The sequence below is a fragment of the Coturnix japonica genome, chromosome 26, assembly GCF_054131305.1.
Source record: "Coturnix japonica strain WE chromosome 26, WE-NBRP24, whole genome shotgun sequence".
In the NCBI taxonomy this organism is placed as follows: domain Eukaryota; kingdom Metazoa; phylum Chordata; class Aves; order Galliformes; family Phasianidae; genus Coturnix; species Coturnix japonica.
The window spans coordinates 6,535,348-6,546,491 of NC_140688.1; the positions used below are offsets into that span (position 1 = coordinate 6,535,348).

Genomic DNA, 11,144 nt, shown 5'->3' on the forward strand with positions numbered 1-11,144 from the left:
AACAGCAGCCCTCTGTGCCCAGGTCATGCAGCGGGGATCCCGGCCCGGCCCGCCGCCCTTACCGCTGCGCCTTGTCGCGCTCGTCGATGTCGTGCTTCTTCAGTCCTTGCTGCACCAGGGCCAGGTCTCCGGCGGCGGCCCCTCGGTGCAGCTTGGTCAGCTCCTTCCGGCGGATCTCGTACGCACCGGCGGAGCACGCCGAGGCGGCGCTGCCGGGCGGCGGATCCCGTTTTTTCTTCTTTACGAAGCTGAGTATCTTCTTCATGTCGTCTTAAAACTCTGCCGGGCCGAGCCCCGAGCAGGACGCGGAAACACGGCGCACGCTCAGGAAGCCGCGGCCCAACCCACAGGCTGCAGGGCAGCCTCAGGCTCCCAGCCGGAGCCGGGAGCCCCACGTATGCGTTATACGTGCGATATTAAGCGATCCTAAGCGATATGAAGCGATAGTAAGCGATATCAAGAGGATACACACCCGCGGAGAGCAGGAGTGTGCGCGTCTGTAGGCTCGGCTGCCTCAGAAAGCGGTTGGCAACGGTGTGTCCTGGGGCCGTTGCCTTTGGAATAGTCACGGGGATAACCGTCTGCAGGGTTATTTCTTGCCCTACTTGTGGGTATTATTTAATAGGGATCTCAAAGCACGCGTTTTTAACCTGTTACTAAACCAGTTGTCAGCTTTCTGTCTTCAGTTTTCCCATCTTCCCCTCCCCCCCCTCCACCTTTGTTCATACTGTTTATTAAATCTTTAATATGGGTGATTTTGAATAATATTTTTAATTCATTCCTGTTAAAAACAAATAGTTCCATTTAATTTTTATTTTTCTTCAGAAATTGGTATTTCCTGTCACAGTTCCTCATATTCTCAGTGTGTTCTCTTTGATAATCTGGAGCTTTCTCTAAGAACCATTGAGCAATTGCTATTCCTGTTGCTGTCTGCATGAGGTGATTCCTCTTCTCTTACCCAGTACTAGATCCACGTAGCACAGTAAGATTTTCAAGTAAGGGCTTAAGTGTTGCGTAAGCAATGGCATTTGGGTTAGTCTGCTAAAGACTCACCTTTCCTCTGACATAACAATACGGCTGGATAATTTAGCTCACAATCCTTGCAGCTCTGAGGTACAAAATGGCAGTCTGAAGCTCTCTTTTTGCAGTCTTTATTTTTCCCCTATTAAATCACTGTGTGTATTTTGCTTATTGAAGAGTAACAATGGCAGTAAAAGCTTGTGTGCTGCGTGTTGTCTGGTCATAGAATCTTTTAATCATAGAATGGAATGGCCTGGATTGAAAAGGCCCACAATGACCATCTAGTTTCAACCCCCCTGGATATAGCCACATCCAGCCTGGCCTTGAATGTCTCCAGCGATGGGGCATCCTCAACCCCCTTGGGCAACCTGTTTCAGTGAGTTACCACCCTCTGTGTGAAAAACTTCCTCCTAATATCTAACCTAAACCTCCCCTGCCTTAGTTTCAAACCATTCCCCTTGTCCTATCAGTATCCACAGGTGATTTACTACGCCTGATTTGCAGCTGATGTGTTTACAAGCTGGGAAATCTGGCTGGGCAGATAGCATGTTTCTGCATTGCTTGCTCCAGGGCTTTGAAGAGAACTGGGCAGTTGCAGGTAGAGACTATAGCAGCTCCAGCTCTGTCTAGGTTGGAGAGCTGGAGCTGAGGTGGTGCTTTTGATGTTACACTCTTGCTTCCCTATGCAGCCAATGTGTATGCTTAAATACAGTTTTGCTTGTTCCTGGTCCAGTCTGAAGCTCTCACACTGTATCTCATGCACATGGTCTGTTAATCCTCAGCTGGATTAACAGCTAGTTTCTATTGATAATGCTGAAAGAATTCCTTTTGGCTTACTCTAAATGAAAAAGATGCAGCTATGCTTCCCATTTTAACAATGAAAATTAAGAATAGGTTTCAAGATTGAAAAAAAAAATATATCATTTATTTGCTTTCTTTATTACTCCATTTTCAGTTGACATAAATACATGACTTGCAGATTTTCAAATGGAATATATGGAGTTGCAACTAAAAGTTTGATCATGTCTCTCTACCAGACCTCTACAAGTCTCATTTTACCAGAGAGAAATATCCTCCTTCTTACTTGTGTCACCGCTTCTGGCAGTAAATACATTTGTGAGTGACTGTTTTTCAAGGCTGAAGCACAGGAAGAGTAAAATTTCATCAAAACTGTGATCAAAACCTGGAGTTCTCACTGAGAATGGCAATCACTGCCATTAAAGCAGCCTCATGTGGTTGTTTCACAGAAACAAGATCACATATCCCACTAGTTTTGTGGGTTTTTTGGTCTCTTTTTTACATGCTTTAATAATAAAGACTAAAAATTAAGTTTTGTTATTTTGTATATGCAGTGTTTCTTCCTGAAGTTCACACCTTATTGCCACTCTTGCCAGTATCAGTACAGCACAGGGCCTGCAGTCACCTCCCTACCTCCCCAGACCAAATCCATGAATCATTTGCTTCTCATAGGCCTCAGATGAAAATACTATTTTATAACAACTCTAACCACGTTAAGGACAGTGAGACACTTTAATGCAGTGCTGTGCAGTTCTACAAACTTGGCAAATACCTCTAATGCAGGAGGAATGTCTAACGTGCAGCCTGAGGTCTTCGATACCACAACTAAAGCAGATCTAAACCTGAAAATACTTACACCAGCATGTTAGTGTAAACCCTTACCTTCTCTAGTGTTAACTATGGCTTGCCATAGCATCGTGGCAAGTCTCAAAACCACAAACGTGGGGAAATAACGAATGGCAGGATTTTCAGAGTAGCCTATGGTCAGCACAGCTTGGGAATTCAGCTCTCCTAGGCCCTCCAGGAAAATGTCATCATGCATTTTCCTCACAGAATTACTTAACTAGTCTCAGGAGCTTGCAAAACCCACAGAGGTTTTTAACTAGCTTACTGAAGCAAAGGCTTGAAGGTTGTCCTGAGGGGCTTCATTCATTTTGCTTTGTTGCTGAGCTGTGGTTTCCAGTCTGTCACTTCCAGCCTTGAGCCTGAAAGAGAGACAGGCCTTGCTGTGGACATTCACAAGAGCACAACTTCTGAAAGAGCAGTCTTTATGGAGGGAAACTGACAACTTCTACTTTCAAAAACTCACGTTACTTCATTGCATTCCCTTCTATTAGAATTCAAAAAATAGCTTTTTGAAAGGAACATGCACACAATTCTCCCAGCATGGAAAAAGCAACTTCTTGATTGGCAGCCCTCCTAATTACAGGTTAGTAAAACAAGGCAACCAACTTTCATATCACTGAATCTACCCTGCTGAAACGATGCTCAGTGTGCTACAGCAACCTGAGCTCATGCCCCCACTGTAACCTTAAGCTGCTCATAGGAGCAGACACGGAATGCAGCAGCCCCATTCCTTCCCAGTCACTGTCATAGCTGAGTGCACGCTGAAGCATCCTGAGCTACAGAAATGTCCCAGAGAAGGAATCAGCTCTCCACTCTGGGTTGTTACAGCAAAGACCTGAGCACCACTCTCTGGGAACTACGTGGAAACTTAGGACGGACATGGAGAAACCTCAGAGTCCAGAGCTTTGATGTGAGTATATGGCTTGTGTTGTCGTGTAATTTGGTGCCTGTTTACATTAAACATCCCCAATATGGCTGCAGTCTTTCATGTGGCACAAGCTTAGCAAAAGGGCCAATTCACAGTTGGGCATCGAAGGCAGGAGCTTGGGCTCCTCCTAGAATCAGGGATGGGGAGAATTCAGAAATACCCATTGCTCATCCACTGTTAGGTTCATGTCAGCTTCAGTGCAGAAACCTGCAGGGGGAGCAAAGTGTTTCTGTGTATCCACTAGAAGGCTGTTTCTAACACACTGCTTTGCCCCTCCAGCTTGTGAAAAGCACCCAGGCCTGCTAGCAGCATTATGTACCTTGAACAGCTGGCCTAGAGCTTAAGTATTTCAAGGTCTCATTGTTCAGAAGCATAAGGCAGAGGCAGCAGCAGAGGGAGGTGGGTCCAGAGGTGACAAGCCTAGAAGTAAGCAAGCCAAGAAGTAAGCAAGCCACCAGGGGTCCCTGCACATCCTTCAGAGAAAGTACCTCAGAGTACTGGGGAGATTCAGTCTTCCTCTTGCTCTGCTCCTGCTGCGGGCAGGGCACCTATGAAGAATGGACAAAGTGAGACACATTCAGTCTCTTGCAGTGAGTTTTCCTAAGTCTGTTAAGCCCTGTCATCAAAGCTTTGCCATGCTCTCTGTGGGGAAGTGCAGCTGCAAGCTTTGTTAAAAATTGGTGTTATCTAGCTTTACAACGTGAGTTTTCCAGTTATCATGTTCTGTGTTTTTTTTCAAGACTGTAATAGGGCCCTCTGTCAAAAGAAGCCCAACTCTATGCAGAGAGATGTGCATAATCAGGCAGAGCTTTCTAAAGAACAGCACCTGTTGCAGAACGGCGGGAGAAAAGCAAACGATCACACCTGTCATTGACATATGATCAGCTAATCTCGTTTATTCCTTGGCTGCGTGTACATTTATAATACGGATAATTAGCTCATACATATTGCAAAAGTGGAGCTTATCATTGGTTCCCAATTACATACCATCCCCAAGTATCTTTGCAGCTTCTTGTTATCATCCTGAAAGCTACTCCCTTGCTGAGTTCCCAGAACCATGGCTAGTTTCTCACCATCCCAGGGCATCCTGTTGTTCTCACTGTCCTTGCAGGTGTTATGGCTGCTTGATTAACTGCACCGTGTTTACGACCCTTCTCAGCTAACTAGCTGTAAAAAACACTCTCTACATTTCCCTCGTTTTCTTTTAGGCTGAAAAGGCTCAGTTTACCGACCGACTAACCATATTTAACAAGCAATTCAGTTCATTTGTTCAATTAGTTCTCATGTAGTTTTATCCTGCTCCGTAGCTGCTGCTCTGTGAACTCCTTATCTTGATCCATGGCTGCTGCTCCATAAAATTCTTCTTGTATTACAACAATTTCAAGATACTGCCTATAGAATAACAACACTACTTATATTAATAACATAACTATGATAACTCAATCAAGGCCTTGATTGACAATACTCTAAAAGTGAAAAAAGAGACAAGTCAAATACAACATAACAACATTACTGTTAAACCCACTAAAAAGAACAAATATGTCTGTACTGCAACCTAAGTTTCTGCAACCTGAAAATAAATCTGTGAGGGTCCCATTGTGTTAATCTGTAACTGATTTGGAAAAGTCTTCAATTTTCATATACTCTGATACATTGATTTTTTAATGACCACTAAAATTTGTGCAATAAATGCTTTTAAGATGCTCATAACCATGCTCTACTGACTGAGTTATCCGGGCTAATAATTGATTAATGATCGCGCAATTTAATGGAATAGCATGTCAAATAGAACCAATTTTAGAGGACAAATGTACTAGAGTATCACTAGGGGCATTATTACTTACTGACCCTTGAGAAACAGCAAACCGTGTTGGTGGTGGTTGCGACAGGCTGTGCCAGCAGGGCCTTCCCTGCTTCAAAGTGCACCTTTCCTCTCTCACCCATCACAGATTCTCTCCTGCATTCAGGGTCTGAAGGATTTCTTCCAGTTGTACACCACATCCGCATGGCCAGTGCATGATATAGAGCCCAAGTGGAACACCTGCTTGGAAAACAGAATAAACTATCAAATTTAGTTCTATTAGCGTGCACTTTCCTCTAAAATGATGCATGGTTATATTTTCAGGTCCCAATTAGTTGGATGTAAGCATGCGCAGGGTCACCCTGCCATGGACAGGATGGTGGCTGCTCCTGGGTCACAGCTGAGCCCTGTGCTGTGGGGCTGGGCAGGATGGATCACAGGCCCCATGGTTGCCCTGTGACGCACAGCACTGGGAGGTGGGGGCAACGCTGCCCTCTCAGCCTGTTCTTTTCCATTGGGATGTGTATGTCTGCGTTCGTGTGGCTGTAGCTGGGTGTACCATAGGTACTGGTGTCTCAGTACCTGTGTGGGTCGGTATCTCCCATGTGGAAGAGTGGGGGGGTGTTGATCTGGGGAGATGGAGGGTGTGTGTTGATTTGGTGTAGCTACCTCACGGTTCAAGCTGGGTGCTGTTGTCATTGATTTCATTTTGGGGGTGGGCTGGGGAGCTCAAGGGTTTCTGGTGTTGTAACAGCCTCTGCCTGAGGTCGAGGCAATCTGAGTTAAACTGAATCTCGTAATGCTGTTAAGAGTTGTTGTCCCCAAAATGCAGTTCAATCTAGATCCTGTCCCAGGCACTGAACATGATGAGGACAGCCCCAGGAAGCTGGCACAGAGCTCTGCCCTGCTCCCCATCACAGGGGGCTGTGGGGGGGCAGCTCTGAGCCATGCTGTCAGGTTGGGGGGGCAGGTCCCCCAAATGCTAAAGCACAAAGTCCCAACTCAGCTGCAGTCCAGTGAGCGTGGCTTCTTGGCCTCTGCTTCTTCAGATCCTTCCCTTGCTGCCCTGCCTCTGCCTGTGGGCAGGCAGCAGGAGGCCCTGGGGCTGCACTTGCCTGTTTTGCCATCTGTTCCATGCCCCAGAGCACGGTGCCTGCAGGCCCCGTGCTGGGGCTGAGGGCTTTGGCCACAGAGGGTGAAGGTTCAGGGCTGGGCTGCAGATGGGCTCCGTCCTTTCGCACTGTGCTGGGTGCTCCTTTAGGGCTCAGGACTTGCACTGCTTTCTTGTGGTCTCTGAGCCTCTGTGCACCTAATTTTGCTTCTCCCTCGGTGCCTTTGGTGGTGTCAAGCATGGAGATAATAACTGCTGTCCAGGGAGGGAGCTCCTTCCTTTGCTGAGAGCTGGGGGACTTCTTCTTCCTGGCTTCTGCCTCTTGCTCCTGGATCTCCTCCTCCCAGCACACAGGAGCCAGCTTCATGCTCTGCTAAGGGCACTGCACTGCCTGGAGCTGAGCTTTGCACACAAGGGCTGGAGTTGACCCAGAAGTCCAAATGTTTGGGCCCCCAAACCAACCACTGTGAGCCCCTCCAGGGAGCTGCAGCTCTCCCGGCACAAAAGACAAGGCTGTAGGGCTGTCCCCAGCCTGGCCAGCTGCGAGAAGCACAAGGATGCGTTGTTCCTCCCCAGCGCCTCCAAAAGCACAGCTGCTTTGGGCTCCCTGCCTGGGCAGTCTGCTCCCAGGGATGCCCTCCCATCCCACACTGGATGGGCTCCAGGTACGATCCCACAGAGCACCTGTCACTTGTCCCCTTGCCTTGCAGCGTGCTCACCCCTGCTTTGCTCCATCCTGCAGGCAGCATCACCCTCCCCAGGGCTCCCACCAGCTGCCCCTCTCTCCCCGTGCTGCTCCCACCCCAACTGTGAGGGATCCCAGCACAGTCCCACTCCCCCCCCAGGCCTTTCCAGCAAAGCGTTGCCCTTCACCTTCCTGCCACCCCGGGCCTTTGTCCCCATTCCCAGTGGAGCAGCTCTGCCCCTTTAGCTGCTCACTGCTCTGCATCCCACCACCACCCTGCACTCTGCTCCCTGCTCTGCAGTGCTGCACTGCCTGCTCCATCAGCCCATCCCACACAGCAGCAGGTGCCTTTTCTTGCTCAGAGCTGTTGTACAGAGCCCAACTCCTGTTGGTGAAGGCTTTTTTTCTCTGCTGGGTGGTGCAGCCCAGCACTGCGCTCTGGGTTTGTCAAGGTGTGTACAAATATTTGATCCCTCGATGTGTTCCTGTAAATAGTGTAACTTATTTCGCTCTCATGATGTACGTTGGTTTGAATTGTTTCCCGATGGATGTGTTTGTTCCTCGCCTCTTTGTCTTCACAAATAAAGCGTTACTGAAAGGAAGAGACAAAGCAGTGCTGACTGTTATGGGGAAGAACAGAGCTGGGAGCCGCCCGTCCTGATGTGCATCCTGTCCTTCTGTGCCGTGGGTGCTGTGAGGAAGTGAGCACATGGGAACAGGGTCCTCAGGGACTGCAGGGATGTCCCCGTGGCTCTGGGATGTACCTGAGCAGCTGCCTGGGCTCAGTGAGCCAGCTCAGGGAGCAAAGTGCATTTTGGGGCACTCCACCCTACAAAAAGGTCCTTGAAAGCATCGCAAGGAGGCGACAAAGCTGGTAAGGGCTACGAGGTTCATCCCGTAGGAGAGGCTGAGGACCCCCGGCTCGTCCGAGCTGCAGGAGATGGGGCTGAGAATCCGTCCCGTTGCTCGTTGTGGCTTCCTAAGCAGGGGAATGGCACAGAGCTGCCCGTAACTGATGAAGGAAGCGGGGGAGGGCTGAGAAACGCGTCTTTGCCGTGGGGGTGGTCCAACGCAGGCACGGGCCCTTCTGGGGGGTGGTGGATGCCCCGAGCCCGTCACTGACCGAGTGGCGTTTGGACAATGCCCCGAATGTGGTGCTTAACTTCAGGGCAGCCCTGAAGCGCTCAGGACCCGCTCGGTCCCTTCCGGCTCCTCCATCCAATTTAATTGCCCCCGCATTTGTCCCATCCTGGGGGCGGCCCGGCTGCTGGAACCCCCGGCAGCGCTGCGGGGACAGCCGCCAGGTGGCAGCGCGGGCTGCGGTGCGGGGACGGCGGGCGGTGGGCGGTGTTGGCACCGGGGCCGTTTGCGGGATGTTGTGAGGTTCCTCCCTCCCTCCCTGCCAACTCCTTTCTGCCCCCCCCCGCCCCCGAGCCGCGCTGACTGCGCTGCAGTGCCCGCAGAGATGATGATGCTGGCACCGCGTTGTGCCCCACTCCGGGGTGATGGCGTCAGTGGGTCATACCTCGCACACTGGTTTGAAGGGAGCAGCAGGGAGAACCCGCTGGGCTCCCCCCTCATCCCAGCACCACACGTGCCAGGGGCAGCACCAGGCAGGTGGGTGCCAGGCTGGAGGCTTGGGCACATCCCAGGGCACAGATCCCCACTGCTTTCTTCTCTTGCTGCTGAAAGGAGCCAACCAGGATCAGGGACAGGACCTCAACTCTGACCAGCAGGAAAACTCAGGACAATGGAATGCAGTCTGCCAATCTTTTACCATTTCAGCTGTGCTTTATGACTCATTATTGCAAAGACTCTTTTAGTAAAGTACCACCCTGGGGTATCCAACCAAAAAGAAAAGGTTTTTATTAAATTAAAGGGTTTTTTTTTTTGTTTTTTTTGTTTTTTGTTTTTTTAAACATACTATAATAACTACTATGCAGTTCAACTGTCAATCATCTCAGAAAGTTCAAGAAGGAGATCATCCTCATCCTTCTCCAGGTCCAAGTCAATTTCTGCTACCATTTCCCCTCCTGAGATTTCCAAGATGAACTTTTCAGTGTCATCTTCTACAGCCTTGGTGAGCAGGCTGACCTCCGGCAGGGCTGGAGCAGCAGTCTGGGAAGAAGGAAGACAAAGTCAATGATTGCTCAGGAGATCCTTCCTCTGCAGTGCTTCTCCTTCAGCACTGCTGATCCTGAACCCAACACGGGGGCTAAGGGGCTCCTGAAGGATGTTAACAACCACGGGAAGTCTGCAGAGCACCTCAGGTCTTTTTAACAATGCAGCATTAATGGACAAATTCCTTCACACTACAGAGGAATCACAGGGCTGCAGAGCATTGTGCACACACTGTCATTCATCCAGCATCCTGCACACAGTGACTACTTTGAAAGGAAACCTGCAGAACATTTCAGTTCTCCACACTTTCTACAGGAGTTGTATCTCAGTATCAGCCTGACCAGGACAGCACTGACACTTCTTCCCCTCCTTACCAAAGCTGCTTTTTTAGCTGGAGGCTCCTCTTCTTCAGTGCTCGTTTAAATCAGCACAGTGCTAGAGCTGTTACATACCACATTCTATTTGAGCAACAGAAAGTCATTCCTGTTCCCCTACACAACATCCACCCACAGTCTGATTTCATTGAACACGAAGCCATCGTGACCTTTTTGTATCCAGTGCTCCCACGTTAACCTCACAAGTTGTACCTGGTGCCAGCAGGGTTACTGCCTCACTGCCAGATACAATCAGATCAATTCTGAGTTTGAGGAGTGCAAAGCTGTCTGGGAAAGCCATTGAAAGTACCAGGATTGTGAAACATGGCTGCAGCTCTTCACCAAAGGCAGGAAGGTAGGAATGCACTCATGATGGTGGCACATGGTGAGCAGTGAGACACAAGAACATGTGAAGAAATTGTGTCACTGTGTCCATCTACAGAAGGGACTCACCTCTGCGGGTGCAGAGACAGCTTTGGGAGCAGCCCTGCTCCATTCCACAGTCTTTTCCTCTTCTCTTCCAGGTGCTTTAAAACAAGGAAAAAGAAAATCACTTGGTCAACAGCAAGCATAGAAAGAAACCTGAGTGCCAGTGTTTCCTCCATGTGCTTATTTCCTCACATTCAATAACAAAGAACACGAGAGAGGCGACATCTTGCAGTCCATACAGTATCCAAGCTCTTCCCTCCTTCACATGCTGTCTCTTCACGAAGCCTCTCTCACCTGCCCAATGAATAACTCACCCCCCTGACCTTTGTGACAGAGGTTGGCCCCCATGTTAAAAACTCAATCCATGCTTTACAAACACATTTACATATTAAAACAAGCAACACGCCAAAGATGAAGATAACCTTGGCGTCAACACACAGAACATGCCACACCAAAAACATGGCAGAAAGAAAGTACAGGAGAAACTGAATTACAAAACCTCACAGCGAATGAATTCTCCAGAATGAAGCAGGCAGACACCACGGATTCAATGGAAAAACACATGGATGGACATCCTGGCACTTCCTGCCTTTGCATTTGGTAAGAAACAGCCCAGGCAATTCTAAGCAAACTTCATTTGCTTGACAGGGGAAGCACTTCAGCAGAGCAGACAGTGAAACACCTCGTTACCTGCTGGCTTTGCGATCTGCTGCATCCGCAGGGCTTTCTCCTGCTTGATTTCTTCTAAGCTTTTAATATGCATTTCTTCCAATCGCTTGATTTTACGCGGTGGCTCTTCCAGTTTCACGTTACCAGGCTCAGGTGGAGGGAAAATTCTCTTCTTCTTGCGCTTATCCTTAGATCTCTTCTCAGTAAGAACCTCTTCTACTTTTTGCTTCTCTTCTTCCCCAGCCTTTCTACGAGGCTGCGCTTCAGCGGAAGGCCACTGACATCAGCTACAGAGAGAAAACAACAACATTCCTAAGATAATTCCTTTGGAGAAAGATTTTTACAAGTCAACCACAAACTTT

At 48.9% G+C, this 11,144-nt stretch overlaps 1 long non-coding RNA gene and 1 pseudogene across 3 annotated transcripts in view; both read right to left on the reverse strand.

Moving 5' to 3' along the window:
- Positions 1-406, reverse strand: part of LOC146756801 (ankyrin repeat domain-containing protein 26-like) — a 41,693-nt pseudogene extending 41,287 nt beyond the window's left edge. The window contains exon 1 of the transcript XR_014937377.1: positions 63-406. The product of XR_014937377.1 is annotated as an ankyrin repeat domain-containing protein 26-like (transcript). The remainder of the gene's footprint in view (positions 1-62) is intronic.
- A 1,517-nt stretch (positions 407-1,923) lies between these two features.
- Positions 1,924-5,852, reverse strand: LOC146756802 (uncharacterized). 2 transcript variants are annotated; one of them, XR_014937348.1, is made up of 2 exons: positions 4,081-5,852; positions 1,924-3,023 (listed from the first exon to the last, which is right to left on the reverse strand). It is a non-coding gene; the product is annotated as an uncharacterized LOC146756802 (long non-coding RNA). The 2 variants fall into 2 exon arrangements; XR_014937349.1 differs by lacking the exon at positions 4,081-5,852 and adding an exon at positions 3,912-4,062.
- Positions 5,853-11,144: the final 5,292 nt, after the last annotated feature.